General features: G+C 45.5%; 1 protein-coding gene across 1 annotated transcript in view; it reads left to right on the top strand.

Annotated features, from left to right (window-relative positions):
• The window catches only part of STAC (SH3 and cysteine rich domain), a 475170-nt gene that overhangs the window by 205872 nt on the left and 251191 nt on the right, over window positions 1-18107 (top strand). The window lies entirely within an intron of this gene.

Here is an 18107-nt window from a genome sequence, read left to right on the forward strand (position 1 = left end):
TGTGGCTTCACTTTCTGTGCCGTGCATACAGGTCTGTGGCAGTGAGTGAGCACTGCAGGTGCCACTGCCAGAGATGTTCAAACTCAGAGACAAGCCTGCAGCAAAGGTGTCTAAACTGCAGATACTGGTGGAACTGCTCTCTAGTAAAACCTGGAAGTTTCATCCAGTCGTCATATACAGGGAAGAGTCCAGCTGATGGGAGGGAGTTCAGGAGTTAGAAACCAGATTTAGACCAGATCGTTGACATGTATGGAGGGACACCGGGTAGGAAAGTAGGGTTACCCCAAAGTGGGATAATTGGAGATGATGATAGGAATAAATTGGCCATTTTGTTACAACGTGACCATATAGCTAGGGTGTGTCGGAGTAAAGGGTGGGAGCTGGCCACCTGGGGCCTATGGTATGATAGTAGCCAAAGAGAGAATAAACAGGATTTCCATCTAACACGGTAGTCTCCATGTCCACTCAAACCCTTATAAGGAATGCACTGCACACACTGAGCTAAACTGGTTGAATAATAGTAGATGATATTAGGTATACGCAGGACATCAGCAGTACAGTATATGAGATTGAGTGCAGGGATTTCTTGTTTGACCAAATAAATGTCATCACTAGTTTTTGAAGCAAGCAGAATCTCAATATGCAAAATATAATTTTGATAATTGCATTCTACCCAATCCAATGTGCGCTGCACATGGTAGTTTTTGGTGAACAATTGAAGTAGCTGCAACTCCTGTAATGGTCACAGCATGTCAAAAGTTATCCCCATACTAAATTCAAGTTATCCCCCAGTTGAAATTCAAGGGGAAGCGTGTAATAATTCTATCTCTTGGAGCCAAAATGTTCAGCCAAGCAAGTTAAAGGAGGAGGAGGAAGAATGATGATGAGGTAAAGGAGGAATGATGATGAGGACAAATGTGGAGAAGGAATAATGATGAATGTGGAGAAGGAATGATGAGGAGGAAGAATGAGGAGGAGGGGCTTTTGCTGTGGCTTTTAAGAGTCTAAAGGGCTCTGCTGTGGGAGTAATATGCATAACGGGTGCTACTGTGTGCTGTTACGTGTATAAGGGACTCTTCTGTGTGGTGTAGAATATCCCCCAAGACTCAGAAATATAGCGCTTTCCAGATTTAAATTCCAGGCCAAAAGAACAGTGGATTGGGATGAGATTTGTGGACAGTATAATTAGATTTCATATAGTAATGTAGTAATGTATGTGAGCACACAATGTTGTTCGGAATTGTACTCACCACAGTGTTAATTAAAATTATGAAGTTTAACAACTGTATCTCATTTGGCTACAGTCTAAGATGATCAATGATATACCTGTTTATTACAATGTGCTATAGAATAAATCAACATCTATGCCATCCCAATTGAGATAGAACAGTCCTAATTCTAATGGACTGAATGGTCTTTTCCTCAGTTACTTGTAAAATTTGGATTCTGGTCCCTGAATAGCTGAGGATGGCATTTCAAGGACTGTATTAACATTTACAATGTGTGATTAGGTTATGATTCACACAGATTAACAGTCATAATTAGAGAAGACACTTGTAAGAAGATTAGTGTAAGATGAATTCACTTGAACCTTGAAGATGAGAGATTACATAATTATAGTAACAATAATTTAAGCTTTGATGTACAGTAATAGTACTATAATAGAAACTCCACACTCTTAGCTGGCTGGCACTTAGGGGGAGATGTCTGAAGAGGAGGTCAGTGACCAATGCACTATAACCAGCGCTATTTGACCCTGACATTGAACCTCAGTATGTATGAAAGCAGATCACCTTTCTCTATTTTTTTTCCACATATCAGCAAGATTACCTAGCGGTATGTATACTATCCTGCGGTGGCTTCTGGGGGTACTGCTGCACATGAGATATCGTGTACATGAGCAGTGAGTGCGGCTGGGAAGTAAGACACAGCGTATCAGCACTAGGACTGATACACTGTGGCTCTGGTAGGGATGTTAATACATCTTGCCGTTATTACTTTCTGCTGCGCCTGGATAACAGATCCATAAAGGGACCAGTTGTGGCTCCAGAGGTGGGGACTGCCTACCTACTGCCACCCCTTGTCATCCTAAACGGACTCACTGGCAGTAGGAGATCTGGAGCCGCCAATGCAAGGGACCCATAAAGGGTGATGAATTGGCCCCCATGTAACATAAAATCCTGTTCTGCCAAAATAAAGCATGCAGTGATCCTGCACACTTAGGGTCATATTTATTATAGAGTACAGTATTTGTGGGAACAGATGTTTTCAGGGGGGTAGTACCCGTAATTATTAAGGATTTAGGAAGGAGGGGACGCTTTGGGGCTGCTATGCTGTCAGATTCACAGATCTCCAGAATCCAATTCCAGAGCTTGTCCCTGGCCACTAATGCTGCCTGAAGATGGCGTTAGCCCATAGTAGCCTGTGGGTAACTGTATTAACAGTTTTTTTGGAGAAGCATCTTCCAGATCCCTCTCTGTCTGCCCATGATGATACATGTGCAATCCTGCTGCCGCGCATGCACATTCCAAGAAACCGGAAGCAGAGTGATAAGAGCACTGGGCCTGATTCTGGTGTGCTCACTGTTAGCATTGCTGCTGTGTGTTTGTAGCGATGCTAACACTTGCTAATGCAGCAGGACACAGTATTGGATCACTCTGTGGCATCTTCGGGCAGATGAGTAACCATCAAGTTATGCAGACTAGCCGCCGCAGCTCCATAAACTCATTCTGCACATGTGCAGATCACCCGTCGTCGAGTTAGCGTACAAATACGAATCACACGCACTATGCAAATATTTTCATATGGGCAGTTTACCATGAACATGCTCTATTTATTACTGTACTCACAGTTCAGTTCTATATTATAGTCAGTAATAGTCGCCAAGAACAGTTCTTTTAGCCCTTAGAGCAGTGTTTCCCAACCACGGTCCTCAAGGCACACTAACAGTCCTGGGGGTATATTTACTAAGGTCCCGATTTTGACGAGATGCCGTTTTTTCATCAAAGTGTCATCTCGGTAATTTACTAAGCAATAATCACGGCAGTGATGAGGGCATTCGTAATTTTTTGGAAGTCCAACAAAAAAAATACGAATGAATACACCATCGGTCAAAACGCGGCTGTTTAAGTATGAATCTCGGTAATTTACTAAGAAGTGCAAAGCAAAAAAAAAAAAAAACACTGCCGTGAAAAATTACAACTCGTAAAAAAGTGCTAAAAAAAACCAGACCTGCTTTTTTAATCCGTGATTGTATAGGCATGCAGGGATCCATGAGATCCGTGCATGTATATCAGTGGGAAGGGGTGGGAAAGTGGTTATTTTCTTAAAAAAAATTGCGTGGGGTCCCCCCTCCTAAGCATAACCAGCCTCGGGCTCTTTGAGCCGATCCTGGTTGCAGAAATATGGGGGAAAAATTGACAGGGGTTCCCCCATATTTAAGCAACCAGCATCAGGCTCTGCGCCTGGTCCTGGTTCCAAAAATACGGGGGACAAAAAGAGTAGGGGTCCCCCGTATTTTTAAAACCAGCACCGGGCTCCACTAGCTGGACAGATAATGCCACAGCCGGGGGTCACTTTTATATAGTGCCCTGCGGCCGTGGCATCAAAAATCCAACTAGTCACCCCTGGCCGGGGTACCCTGGGGGAGTGGGGACCCCTTCAATCAAGGGGTCCCCCCCCAGCCACCCAAGGGCCAGGGGTGAAGCCCGAGGCTGTCCCCCCCCCCATCCAATTGGCTGCGGATGGGGGGCTGATAGCCTTTTGTGAAAATGAAAAGATATTGTTTTTAGTAGCAGTACTACAAGGCCCAGCAAGCCTCCCCCGCATGCTGGTACTTGGAGAAACACAAGTACCAGCATGCGGCGGAAAAACGGGCCCGCTGGTACCTGTAGTACTACTACTAAAAAAATACCCAGAAAAAGACAAGACACACACACCTTGAAAGTAAAGATTTATTACATACATCCACACAAACATACAAACATACTTACCTTATGTTCACACGAGGGTCGGTCCTCTTCTCCAGTAGAATCCAAGGGGTACCTGTTGAATAAATTATACTCACCAGCTCCAGGGTCCCAGGCTCCTCGTAGCATCCATTTGTAATCCACGTACTTGAATAAAATAAAAAAACGGACACCCGAGCCACGCACTGAAAGGGGACCCATGTTTGCACATGGGCCCCCTTTCCCCGAATGCCAGAAACCCACTCTGACTGATGTCTAAGTGGGTTTCTTCAGCCAATCAGGGAGCGCCACGTTGTAGCACCCTCCTGATCGGCTGTGTGCTCCTGTACTGACTGACAGGCAGCACGCTGCAGTGTTACAATGTAGCGCCTATGCGCTCCATTGTAACCAATGGTGGGAACTTTCTGCCCTGCGGTTGACCGAAAGTGACCTCACCGCTGAGCAGAAAGTTCCCACCATTGGTTACAATGGAGCGCATAGGCGCTACATTGTAACACTGCCGTGTGCCGCCTGTCAGACAGAACAGGAGCACACAGCCGATCAGGAGGGTGCTACAACGTGGCGCTCCCTGGTTGGCTGAAGAAACCCACTTAGACAGAAGTCAGAGTGGGTTTCTGGCATTCGTGGAAAGGGGGCCCATGTGCAAACATGGGTCCCCTTTCAGTGCGTGGCTCGGGTGCCCGTTTTTTTATTTTATTCAAGTATGTGGATTACAAATGGATGCTACGAGGAGCCTGGGACCCTGGAGCTGGTGAGTATAATTTATTCAACAGGTACCCCTTGGATTCTACTGGAGAAGAGGACCGACCCTCGTGTGAACATAAGGTAAGTATGTTTGTATGTTTGTGTGGATGTATGTAATAAATCTTTACTTTCAAGGTGTGTGTGTATTGTCTTTTTTTGGGTATTTTTTTAGTAGTAGTACTACAGGTACCAGCGGGCCCGTTTTTCCGCCGCATGCTGGTACTTGTGTTTCTCCAAGTACCATCATGCGGGGGAGGCTTGCTGGGCCTTGTAGTACTGCTACTAAAAACAATATCTTTTCATTTTCACAAAAGGCTATCAGCCCCCCATCCGCAGCCAATTGGATGGGGGGGACAGCCTCGGGCTTCACCCCTGGCCCTTGGGTGGCTGGGGGGGGGGGTCCCCACTCCCCCAGGGTACCCCGGCCAGGGGTGACTAGTTGGATATTTGATGCCACGGCCGCAGGGCACTATATAAAAGTGACCCCCGGCTGTGGCATTATCTGTCCAGCTAGTGGAGCCCGGTGCTGGTTTTAAAAATACGGGGGACCCCTACGCTTTTTGTCCCTCGTATTTTTGGAACCAGGACCAGGCGCAGAGCCCGATGCTGGTTGCTTAAATATGGGGGAACCCATGTCATTTTTTTCCCCATATTTCTGCAACCAGGATCGGCTCAAAGAGCCCGAGGCTGGTTATGCTTAGGAGGGGGGACCCCACGCAATTTTTTTTTAAGTTTTACAGTGTTTATTTAAAAAAAAAAAAAAAAAAAATGAACCCCAGCACGGATCACACAGATCCGGCCGAGATTCATTTTGAAAAAGTCGGCAGTGTTTTGCAAATCACTGCCGTAAAAAACAGAAAAAAAAGACGAATGACATCGACATCGGAAAACCCGAAAAGGCAAAATACGGCAGCTTAGTAAATTAGTCGTAATCAATTCAAAAAGTTGCAATTTTACACTGTCGATGTCATTCGTGATTGAACTTTGACCTTTTTCCGAAAATTACGAATGTTAGTAAATATACCCCCTGGTTTTAGTGATATCCAGGTTTGAACACAGGTGACTTAATTAGTACCTCAGTTATTTTGATTTAACCACCTGTGCTGCAGCCTGGATATCACTAAAACCTGTACTGTTGGTGTGCCTTGAGGACTGCGGTTGGGAATGCCTGCCTTAGAGAAACATTTTTGTGCAAAAAAATAAATGACAAATGTTTTCATTTTAATTATTATTCAATCTAACAAGAAAGAAAAACCAGCAAGAAAATGTGTACAATATTTACAAATGTTGTCTGCCTGAGACAGCTGAGACCCATGGCTGAGCGAGTCTCTGTTTATAAGGCTTTGCTAGGAGTTTTGGATGAGTAGAGATCTTAAAAACATGTATGAATAAGAATAGCATTAGCTAAAGAATCACGTGAATTCTGAATAAACATTATTGTAGTTCTGATTTTAGCACATTTGTAAAGCATTTAAGCCACATAACATATTTTCTCTGACGTCCTAAGTGGATGCTGGGGACTCCGTCAGGACCATGGGGATTAGCGGCTCCGCAGGAGACAGGGCACAAAAGTAAAAGCTTTAGGATCATGTGGTGTGCACTGGCTCCTCCCCCTATGACCCTCCTCCAAGCCTCAGTTAGGTTTTTGTGCCCGGCCGAGAAGGGTGCAATCTAGGTGGCTCTCCTAAAGAGCTGCTTAGAGTAAAAGTTTTATTAGGTTTTTTATTTTCAGTGAGTCCTGCTGGCAACAGGCTCACTGCAACGAGGGACTTAGGGGAGAAGAAGTGAACTCACCTGCGTGCAGGATGGATTGGCTTCTTAGGCTACTGGACACTAGCTCCAGAGGGACGATCACAGGTACAGCCTGGATGGGTCACCGGAGCCGCGCCGCCGACCCCCTTGCAGATGCTGAAGAGAGAAGAGGTCCAGAAATCGGCGGCTGAAGACTTCTCAGTCTTCATGAGGTAGCGCACAGCACTGCAGCTGTGCGCCATTGCTCTCAGCACACTTCACACCAACGGTCACTGAGGGTGCAGGGCGCTGGGGGGGGCGCCCTGGGCAGCAATGAAAGTACCTATACTGGCTAAAAATACATCACATATAGCCTCTGGGGCTATATGGATGTATTTAACCCCTGCCAGATTGTCAGAAAAACGGGAGAAGAAGCCTGCCGAAAAGGGGGCGGGGCCTATTCTCCTCAGCACACAGCGCCATTTTCCCTCACAGAACTGCTGGTGGGAAGGCTCCCAGGCTCTCCCCTGCACTGCACTACAGAAACAGGGTTAAAACAGAGAGGGGGGGCACTTATTTGGCGATATGATTATATATTAAGATGCTATAAGGGAAAACACTTATATAAAGGTTGTCCCTGTATAATTATAGCGTTTTGGTGTGTGCTGGCAAACTCTCCCTCTGTCTCCCCAAAGGGCTAGTGGGGTCCTGTCCTCTATCAGAGCATTCCCTGTGTGTGTGCTGTGTGTCGGTACGTGTGTGTCGACATGTATGAGGACGATGTTGGTGAGGAGGCGGAGCAATTGCCTGTAATGGTGATGTCACTCTCTAGGGAGTCGACACCGGAATGGATGGCTTATTTAGGGAATTACGTGATAATGTCAACACGCTGCAAGGTCGGTTGACGACATGAGACGGCCGGCAACCAAATTAGTACCTGTCCAGGCGTCTCAAACACCGTCAGGGGCTTTAAAACGCCCATTTACCTCAGTCGGTCGACACAGACACAGACACGGACACTGACTCCAGTGTCGACGGTGAAGAAACAAACGTATTTTCCTTTAGGGCCACACGTTACATGTTAAGGGCAATGAAGGAGGTGTTACATATTTCTGATACTACAAGTACCACAAAAAAGGGTATTATGTGGGGTGTGAAAAAACTACCTGTAGTTTTTCCTGAATCAGATAAATTAAATGAAGTGTGTGATGATGCGTGGGTTTCCCCCGATAGAAAATTATTGGCGGTATACCTTTTCCCGCCAGAAGTTAGGGCGCGTTGGGAAACACCCCTTAGGGTGGATAAGGCGCTCACACGCTTATCACAAGTGGCGTTACCGTCTCCAGATACGGCCGCCCTCAAGGAGCCAGCTGATAGAAGGCTGGAAAATATCCTAAAAAGTATATACACACATACTGGTGTTATACTGCGACCAGCGATCGCCTCAGCCTGGATGTGCAGCGCTGGGGTGGCTTGGTCGGATTCCCTGACTGAAAATATTGATACCCTTGACAGGGACAGTATTTTATTGACTATAGAGCATTTAACTCTGGCATCAAGAGTAAGTGCGATGTCCATATCTGCCAGAAGATGTTTATGGACACGACAGTGGTCAGGTGATGCAGATTCCAAACGGCACATGGAAGTATTGCCGTATAAAGGGGAGGAGTTATTTGGGGTCGGTCCATCGGACCTGGTGGCCACGGCAACAGCTGGAAAATCCACCTTTTTTACCCCAAGTCACATCTCAGCAGAAAAAGACACCGTCTTTTCAGCCTCAGTCCTTTCGTCCCCATAAGGGCAAGCGGGCAAAAGGCCAGTCATATCTGCCTAGGGATAGAAGAAAGGGAAGAAGACTGCAGCAGGCAGCCCATTCCCAGGAACAGAAGCCCTCCACCGCTTCTACCAAGTCCTCAGCATGACGCTGGGGCCGTACAAGCGGACTCAGGTGCGGTGGGGGGTCGTCTCAAGAGTTTCAGCACGCAGTGGGCTCACTCGCAAGTGGACCCCTGGAGCCTACAAGTAGTATCCCAGGGGTACAGATTGGAAATTCGAGACGTCTCCCCCTCGCAGGTTCCTGAAGTCTGCTTTACCAACGTCTCCCTCCGACAGGGAGGCAGTATTGGAAACAATTCACAAGCTGTATTCCCAGCAGGTGATAATCAAAGTACCCCTCCTACAACAAGGAAAGGGGTATTATTCCACACTATATTGTGGTACTGAAGCCAGACGGCTCGGTGAGACCTATTCTAAATCTGAAATATTTGAACACTTACATACAAAGGTTCAAATCAAGATGGAGTCACTCAGAGCAGTGATAGCGAACCAGGAAGAAGGGGACTATATGGTGTCCCTGGACATCAGGGATGCTTACCTCCATGTCCCAATTTGCCCTTCTCACCAAGGGTACCTCAGGTTCGTGGTACATAACTGTCACTATCAGTTTCAGACGCTGCCGTTTGGATTGTCCACGGCACCCCGGGTCTTTACCAAGGTAATGGCCGAAATGATGATTCTTCTTCAAAGAAAATGGAGGATCTCCTGATAAGGGCAAGGTCCAGAGAACAGTTGGAGGTCGGAGTAGCACTATCTCAAGTAGTTCTACGACAGCACGGGTGGATTCTAAATATTCCAAAATCGCAGCTGTTTCCGACGACACGTCTGCTGTTCCTAGGGATGATTCTGGACACAGTCCAGAAAAGGGTGTTTCTCCCGGAGAAGAAAGCCAGGGAGTTATCCGAGCTAGTCAGGAACCTCCTAAAACCAGGAAAAGTGTCAGTGCATCATTGCACAAGGGTCCTGGGAAAAATGGTGGCTTCTTACGAAGCGATTCCATTCGGCAGATTTCACGCAAGAACTTTTCAGTGGGATCTGCTGGAAAAATGGTCCGGATCGCATCTTCAGATGCATCAGCGGATAACCCTGTCTCCAAGGACAAGGGTGTTTCTTCTTCGGTGGCTGCAGAGTGCTCATCTATTAAAGGGCCGCAGATTCGGCATTCAGGACTGGGTCCTGGTGACCACGGATGCCAGCCTGAGAGGCTGGGGAGCAGTCACACAGGGAAAAAATTTCCAGGGAGTGTGATATAGTCTGGAGACTTCTCTCCACATAAATATACTGGAGCTAAGGGCAATTTACAATGCTCTAAGCTTAGCAAGACCTCTGCTTCAAGGTCAGCCGGTATTGCTCCAGTGGGACAACATCACGGCAGTCGCCCACGTAAACAGACAGGGCGGCACAAGAAGCAGGAGGGCAATGGCAGAAACTGCAAGGATTCTTCGCTGGGCGGAAAATCATGTGATAACACTGTCAGCAGTGTTCATTCCGGGAGTGGACAACTGGGAAGCAGACTTCCTCAGCAGGCACGACCTCCACCCGGGAGAGTGGGGACTTCATCGGGATGTCTTCCACATGATTGTGAACCGTTGGGAAAGACCAAAGGTGGACATGATGGCGTCCCGCCTGAACAAAAAACTGGACAGGTATTGCGCCAGGTCAAGAGACCCTCAGGCAATAGCTGTGGACGTTCTGGTAACACCGTGGGTGTACCAGTCGGTGTATGTGTTCCCTCCTCTGCTTCTCATACCCAAGGTACTGAGAATTATAAGACGTAGAGGAGTAAGAACTATACTCGTGGCTCCGGATTGGCCAAGAAGGACTTGGTACCCGGAACTTCAAGAAATGCTCACAGAGGACTCATGGCCTCTGCCGCTAAGAAGGGACTTGCTTCAGCAAGTACCATGTCTGTTCCAAGACTTACCGCGGCTGCGTTTGACGGCATGGCGGTGGAACGCCGGATCCTAAGGGAAAAAGGCATTCCGGAAGAGGTCATTCCTACCCTGGTCAAAGCCAGGAAGGAGGTGACCGCACAACATTATCACCACATGTGGCGAAAATATGTTGCGTGGTGTGAGGCCAGGAAGGCCCCACGAAGAAATTTCAACTCGGTCGATTCCTGCATTTCCTGCAAACAGGAGTGTCTATGGGCCTCAAATTGGGGTCCATTAAGGTTCAAATTTCGGCCCTGTCAATTTTCTTCCAGAAAAAATTGGCTTCAGTTCCTGAAGTCCAGAAGTTTGTCAAGGGAGTACTGCATATACAACCCCCTTTTGTGCCTCCAGTGGCACTGTGGGATCTCAACGTAGTTCTGGGATTCCTAAAATCACATTGGTTTAAACCGCTCAAATCTGTGGATTTGAAATATCTCACATGGAAAGTGACCATGCTGTTGGCCCTGGCCTCGGCCAGGCGAGTGTCAGAATTGGAGGCTTTGTCTCACAAAGCCCATATCTGATTGTCCATTCGGACAGGGCAGAGCTGCGGACTCGTCCCCAGTTTCTCCCTAAGGTGGTGTCAGCGTTTCACCTGCACCAGCTTATTGTGGTACCTGCGGCTACTAGGGACTTGGAGGACTCCAAGTTGCTAGATGTTGTCAGGGCCCTGAAAATATAGGTTTCCAGGACGGCTGGAGTCAGGAAAACTGACTTGCTGTTATCCTGTAGGCACCCAAAAAACTGGGTGCTCTTGCTTCTAAGCAGACAATTGCTAGTTGGATGTGTAGTACAATTCAGCTTGCACATTCTGTGGCAGGCCTGCCACAGCCAAAATATGTAAATGCCCATTCCACAAGGAAGGTGGGCTCATCTTGGGCGGCTGCCCGAGGGGTCTCGGCTTTACAACTTTGCCGAGCTGCTACTTGGTCAGGGGCACACCCTGGCTGAGGAGGACCTGGAGTTCTCTCATTCGGTGCTGCAGAGTCATCCGCACTCTCCCGCCCGTTTGGGAGCTTTGGTATAATCCCCATGGTCCTGACGGAGTCCCCAGCATCCACTTAGGATGTCAGAGAAAATAAGAATTTACTTACCGATAATTCTATTTCTCGTAGTCCGTAGTGGATGCTGGGCGCCCATCCCAAGTGCGGATTGTCTGCAATACTTGTACATAGTTATTGTTACAAAAATCGGATTATTGTTGTGAGCCATCTTTTCAGAGGCTCCGCTGTTATCATGCTGTTAACTGGGTTCAGATCACAGGTTGTACAGTGTGATTGGTGTGGCTGGTATGAGTCTTACCCGGGATTCAAAATCCTTCCTTATTGTGTACGCTCGTCCGGGCACAGTATCCTAACTGAGGCTTGGAGGAGGGTCATAGGGGGAGGAGCCAGTGCACACCACATGATCCTAAAGCTTTTACTTTTGTGCCCTGTCTCCTGCGGAGCCGCTAATCCCCAAGGTCCTGACGGAGTCCCCAGCATCCACTACGGACTACGAGAAATAGAATTATCGGTAAGTAAATTCTTATTTTCTTGCGTCATTTAAAGTATTTGAATTTCAGGTTTCCCAAGTGTAGCAAAAAGTAAGAGAACTATTTTATGAAGGTAACTGAAGGACATTACATTAAATTATTTAAAAGTATTATTTTTATACATGAATAAAACAGATTTATCACACTGTGGGCAGGATGTATTAACATACATTGCCGCCCCTCGCCGGTTACCGTAGCAATGTTGATCGCATATGTACTAACATATGCGATCAACATCGCGATGCGGTGACGGAGGCCCCCCGCGATACCTGTTAGGTGGTCTGCGGGGGGTCTCCGTCACCTCCCATGGGTCCCCACACAGGCTAGATGCCGGAAAGAAGCAGCAGGCTGCCCCCGGCGCCTCCTCCTCACCCCTGCAGCCGGAAGGACGTCCGGCTGCGTTGCTAGGGGGAGGAGGAGATTACCTTCCGGGTCCAGGGCAGCCTGGAGGAAGGTAAGCTGGGGGGGAGGGGGGGAGGCGTCTGCGGCGGTGACGACGGTGTCGGCGGATTGCGGCGGTCGGCGAAAAGAAGCCCATAGGCTTCTATAGGGTATCGCCATCCAGAGATGGCGATACCCTGGACGCCGAAAACGCGGCAGTAGGGTGTTAGTAAATATGAAAATGCGGTAAAACCCCCGTTTTCGGGGGTTTTACCGTGTGTGATAAATAATTTTATGATAAATAATACATATATAAATGTACTTGGACACACCAGCTAATTAGAGCGTTTGACCACTCCCACCACACCCTCAGCTAATAGGGGCATAAAGTCAAGCAATCAGCCATGCAATTGCCATAACACACTTGCCTATGCTTCCAAAAGTTCTGGGAGACTCATGATTGTTCGGGTAGTCCCCCAGACACCTTGAAACGTGGGAGAGTAGGCGAATCTCTTGCATCCTGTCCACTTCCTGGTGAATTAGGCAGGATATGGAGATAATACTGGGATTCTCAAGTGTGCATGGAGGGGGTGGGGCTAAATGATGTAAATTGCAGCATAATTTTAGCCCTGCCCCCTTCACTCGAACCTGTAAACACAACATTTTAACAAACCCCACCCCAAGACAGGCCAGCCGCATCTCCACTTCGGGCTTCTCCTAGGGAAGTGAACTTCAAAGTTCGCAAATATACTTCACAGTCAAACAATAACAGAGGGATCATTCTGAAGAGCTCAGTGACATCCAGGGGCTGAGTCACAGGCAAAGTGGCTATAGTAGCAGGCAGCCACGGGAGCCTGATTTACTACCTTACTTGATCAATGAGGGTTTGTGCGTGTTCATGCGGAAACCCGTGCCATCCAATGATGTACACTGACCGCTGAAATTGTCATCACTAGTATATGCACTTGCACCAACACCATGCTAGGTGCAAGAGATACTTCAGAAACATGCTTTCCTTCCCCGTACACATGATTCAGAATCGCATAAAGCTTTTTATACATGCCTGTGACACTCCCACAAATCCAGGTCGTTGGCAAACGCAGGATTTCTAGAGGGTGGTTTCCAAATGCAATCCACAATCTCCCGGTCTGTGGAACATGAAATACAGTATTATTATTTAACACTTTGGTTGGTCTATAGCAGTGGTTCTCAAACTGTGTGACGTAGCACCCTGGGGTTCCTCAGGACACTTGCAGGGGTGCCTTGGATTGGTGGCCCAGGACCAATTCAAATTATTTATGGTCAATGTAATAGGCAAAACCAGTGCTGGTGGCTGCCAATCATAAATATGTGGACAAACAGAAGCAAATCTTGTCCCTTACCACACAATTGTACCCAAGGATGACATATTTACTTAATTTAATATTTCTTTTTAAATCTCTCAAGAAACTTTTGGGCCAGGGGTGCAGTGAACAAAATTCTGATATCTCTTGGGTGCCATGATTCTAAAACATTTAGGAACCACTGGTCTATAGTATAGGCTGTATCAAACATATTTAAATAATATAAATAAGTGGTCAAGAAAAGGTTAAAAATACTATTATAAATAAATACACAAACATAATAGAACTAGTACTGCACTTTCTATGCACACATTCTCCCACCTCATGGTATGGCTCCTGTCTCTTCTTCCTGGTATCTACTCCCTGGTCTGGTGCACTGATGGAGGAGTCAGAACCATACACACAGCAAACTTGGTAGAAGAATCTGCTACCACTGGGCATGTGCAGCAACTCTGCTCTGTCTCTTAAACTGCATGATGTGGAAGCAGCTCTAGTAATCATATTTTATACCATCCATTGCAATTGTTGTCATAATTTGAGCCACTTGCCAAGAGGAGGGGGGTTTCTGGGCAACTGATCATGCCCTGAAGTTTTAAAGTGCAGTGTGACCACACGGACCAGTAATAAACTGACGTTACGAAGATTACAGATTTCTATTAGTCCTTTGGCTCATACCCATCTCAGGACCATTTTAAGGTGATGATATATAACATTTGCAGATATGTATTCAACAGAACTGGAGGGCCATGAGAAAACCTGACTCAGTGTGTAGTTCCTGTGGCTCCACTAATGGGAAGAGGCAGCTCTGTGAACACTGATGAATTACAGTACCTGAGAATGCTGCTGCAGTAGGATATTCCATTACTTACATTCGTTCAGTGAGGGCTAATGGAAAATACATTTACTGTAGAAAAGTTTGTCATTAATTCCAATTATTTATCCTTTGGTAGTCTTCAATGTAGGATCTCTCCAAGGACAGTTTGAGAATTGTGGGGCCTTTCCAAGTGCACTTCAAGCAATACAATAGAAGCATTCAAGCACACACAAATAACAACATTTTATCATTTCAACCCTAAAGGAATATAAAGTGAGCAGTTTTTTACAATATAAATGGGGTGAACAGAAAGCGACGTTATGCTGATACTTTAGAAGTGTTCTTTTTGCAGTTTTTTATAGGGGAATCCAAACACTTACAAAAGTAGGTGCATATAAACTAAAGTAGGTGCCCATGGCCCAGAGAGTGGACTTTACTTGAAGTGTGTTTTGATGACAATTAGACAAGAAAAGATGTGTCCTTAGTTAGCTTTGCTCTTAGTGCACCACATATACAATAAAGTGGCGCAAGTAGGCATGATCCATTAATGACACCATCTAGGGATAAGGTTTGTGAGTGGCCTAACAGCAAGTCCCTTCTATATTTTATACAGGTACACACACACACACACACACACACACACACACACACACACACACATTCCCGCTAGGGTAAATTTTGTTGGGAGCCAACTAACCTACCAGCCAGTTAACCTTCCAGCATATTTTGGGATTGTGGGGGGAAACTGGAGCAAAAACCCACGCAAGCACAAGGAGAATGTACAAACTTCACACCGTTAGGGACATGGTGGGAATCAAACTCATGACCTCAGTGCTGTAAGGCAGTAATGCTAACCATTACACCATCCATGCTGCCCAGTTGTACATACTGTACAAACATACATTCTATGGATCATTTTTGGTAGAAAACAACTGACCTTCCAGTATGTACGGTATTTGGACCATAGTATTTGAGGTAACCTGAAGAACTTGTACCTGCACTTAGGTCAGTAAAGCATTATAAATGCAGTCAAGTAAGTGGCACCTTTTCTTTAACTGGTTGATCGCACTAGTGCTGGTTGCTATTTTGATGGGGGACCAAATGCTGTCTTTGTAATTTGTAAATAATATTAAAGATCACTTCTGGATACCCACAGTGTGATGCGGTGAAGATCCTTGCAGTCAGGATTCCGACAGTCAGAATACCAACAGCAATATCCTGATGGTCAGAATCCTGACAGATCCCAAAGGAAGAGTTAAGGCTAATTTTAGGTTTAAGCACAAGGGGAAAGGTTAGGGTTAATCTATGTGGGGGGTTAGGGTTAGACTGCGGGAGGGGACGATTAGGGTTAAGACTAAAATACTCACTGGGTCGTTTGGATTGTAAATGTTGGGATGCCAATGGTCTGAATCCCGATGGATTCTGAAGGTAAGTAGTTAGATTTAGGGTTAGGTACTAGGGGAAGGGTTAGGATTAGTCTATGGGGGTGGGGTGGTTAAGGTTAGGCTGCAGGAGGGGGCGGTAAGGGATAGGGCTAAAATACTCACTGTGATCATCTGGATTTCGATCGTCAGGGTGCCCCTATTGACATTCTAACTTTCGGGATGGTGACTGCCGGGATTTCGATACCATTCCCCCACAGCTCTTTAAACAATCTTTACTTTGTTTTTGAGCTGGTTTGGCAGTGGATACACTTGGCAAATCTGGTGGTTTGTATGGTTGTTATAATAAAAAAATCAGGACAGCGATGTGGCTTTTAAACAAGTTTTGCAATGGTTTTGATGCAAAAGTGTAAATTTACCCCAAAATACATATCCAAAACAATTCCCTCTTAAAAGTTGCAATAAACTCAATACCTGCACATCTCAACTGTGATGCAGAGCCGGCCCTAACCAATATGATGCCCTAGGCAAGATTTTGGCTGGTGCCCCCTAGCACCACCGCTGGTTCTGCCTCTGACCTTGCACCTCTTTCCCAGCACCATCACCCCTCACCCATAGCAGTCCTTGTACCCCCTATATTTTAAATAGGAACAGTTCGCACATTTGACGCACAGCCCAAAAAGGGGCATCTTCTTGCATTATTAATGCCCTTATACACATAATGACACACATAGTGCCCCCTACACATTTGCTGCACATTATTAGTGCCCCTATACACATAATGACACACATACAGTAGTACCCTGTTACACATATGCCGCACATTATTAATGCCCTTATACACATAATGACACACATAGTGGCCCTTTCCACATATGTTGCACATTATTAATGCATTTTGTCATGACACACATAATGCTCCTTACACATATTCCGAACACTACTGCACAACCAACCCACTCACATGCACACAGCACTCACACTTTCACTAACACTGTGACCTCTGCCTCTGCTTGGATACAGATGTGTCCTCACAGATCTTGCATCAATGCTAATGTCGGGCACCTTTTTTTAAATGAAAATGCATCTTATTTGCATTGCTATGTGGCTAGGATGCACAAGCAGCTTCTGCTGATTAAACTGATATGCAGAATGCCTATATACTGTGTGAGACTGTGGCTGTATCTGCATATGAAATGCTACACACAGAATATCGGCATGCCGCATATCATTTTAATCAGCGGAAGCTGATGATGCCCCTAGGCATATCAAATACCCTAGGCAATTGCCTAGTTTGCCTATGCCTATGGCCGGCTCTGCTGTGATGGGTCACAATTGAATAAAAAAGTAAATGAATGGTGTTTTTGGCAATTTTGTAACTGCTGGGCTAAAAAAATTACTCGGCTACCTGGGTTTGAGGAGCAGCTAGCATGCTACTGCCTGCAATGTGACAGAGCAGCACACTGCAGCCAGGTCCCTAATAGATTTGTCCCTTTATATGTGCTAGTAAACAAATTTCCACATAACAGAAAAGATGCATTAAAATATGAATTGCATATTTACTTTGGCAATTAATGTGTTTATTTTACTATGAATAATTTTTCAATTAAAAATACAGGCTCATTCTCTTACTGCACCTACTGAGCACCTAGTGATCCCTCTCACCACTTTCCAACCCATTTCCTTTACATTTTTTTAATTTGATGTTTTACATATTAGATGGTTTATAAGTTACTCTCCATCGCTGTTCGCATATCGTTTTTTTTGTCATCTTGCCATTTTATTGATATCCCAGGCTTAGATAGCAGATGAGACTCCAATATTGTTCTCATAAAAGCATAGTCTAGTATGTTGAGACCTTTTTCAGTAGTATAAGTTTTTTGGATTGTATTGGATAATAGATAATATATCTTCACTCAACTGATTTTTTTTGAGTTCTAAATTCCGAAAAAGACTTTTTTCCCGATTTTTTTGTATTTTCATTACTGTAACTTCCAGGATTACCGACTTTAACGTTTACATAATTACTACACGTTTTCCAAGTGAATGTAAAAATAGCATGCTCACTTTGAACAAATTAGCAAAGTGGAATAAACACAGTAATTAGAATGAAATTACATTGTGTTGACCTCGCCTACTAACTTAAAGACACAGTCATGGTTGTTTGGTGCATTGGTTACGTAGAATGATTTTAGGATGGAACCAAGAAAACAAATGTTCTGTTCATACGTGGCAGCATATATTTGTATAAACACAGATTCAGTAATCAGAGCTTTATTGGATGATAACAAATGAATGTTTGAAGATTTTCTTTTTGAATACATGTAAATGAATGTAGCAAAAGTGAATAGGATGAAACCATAAGTTAGTTGATTTTGTCAATATACAGTAATCATTAGAAACTAGTGTTCTAATCATGTTACATATTTTATTAGTAGTC

The sequence above is a fragment of the Pseudophryne corroboree genome, chromosome 5, assembly GCF_028390025.1.
Source record: "Pseudophryne corroboree isolate aPseCor3 chromosome 5, aPseCor3.hap2, whole genome shotgun sequence".
NCBI classification, from domain to species: Eukaryota; Metazoa; Chordata; class Amphibia; order Anura; family Myobatrachidae; genus Pseudophryne; species Pseudophryne corroboree.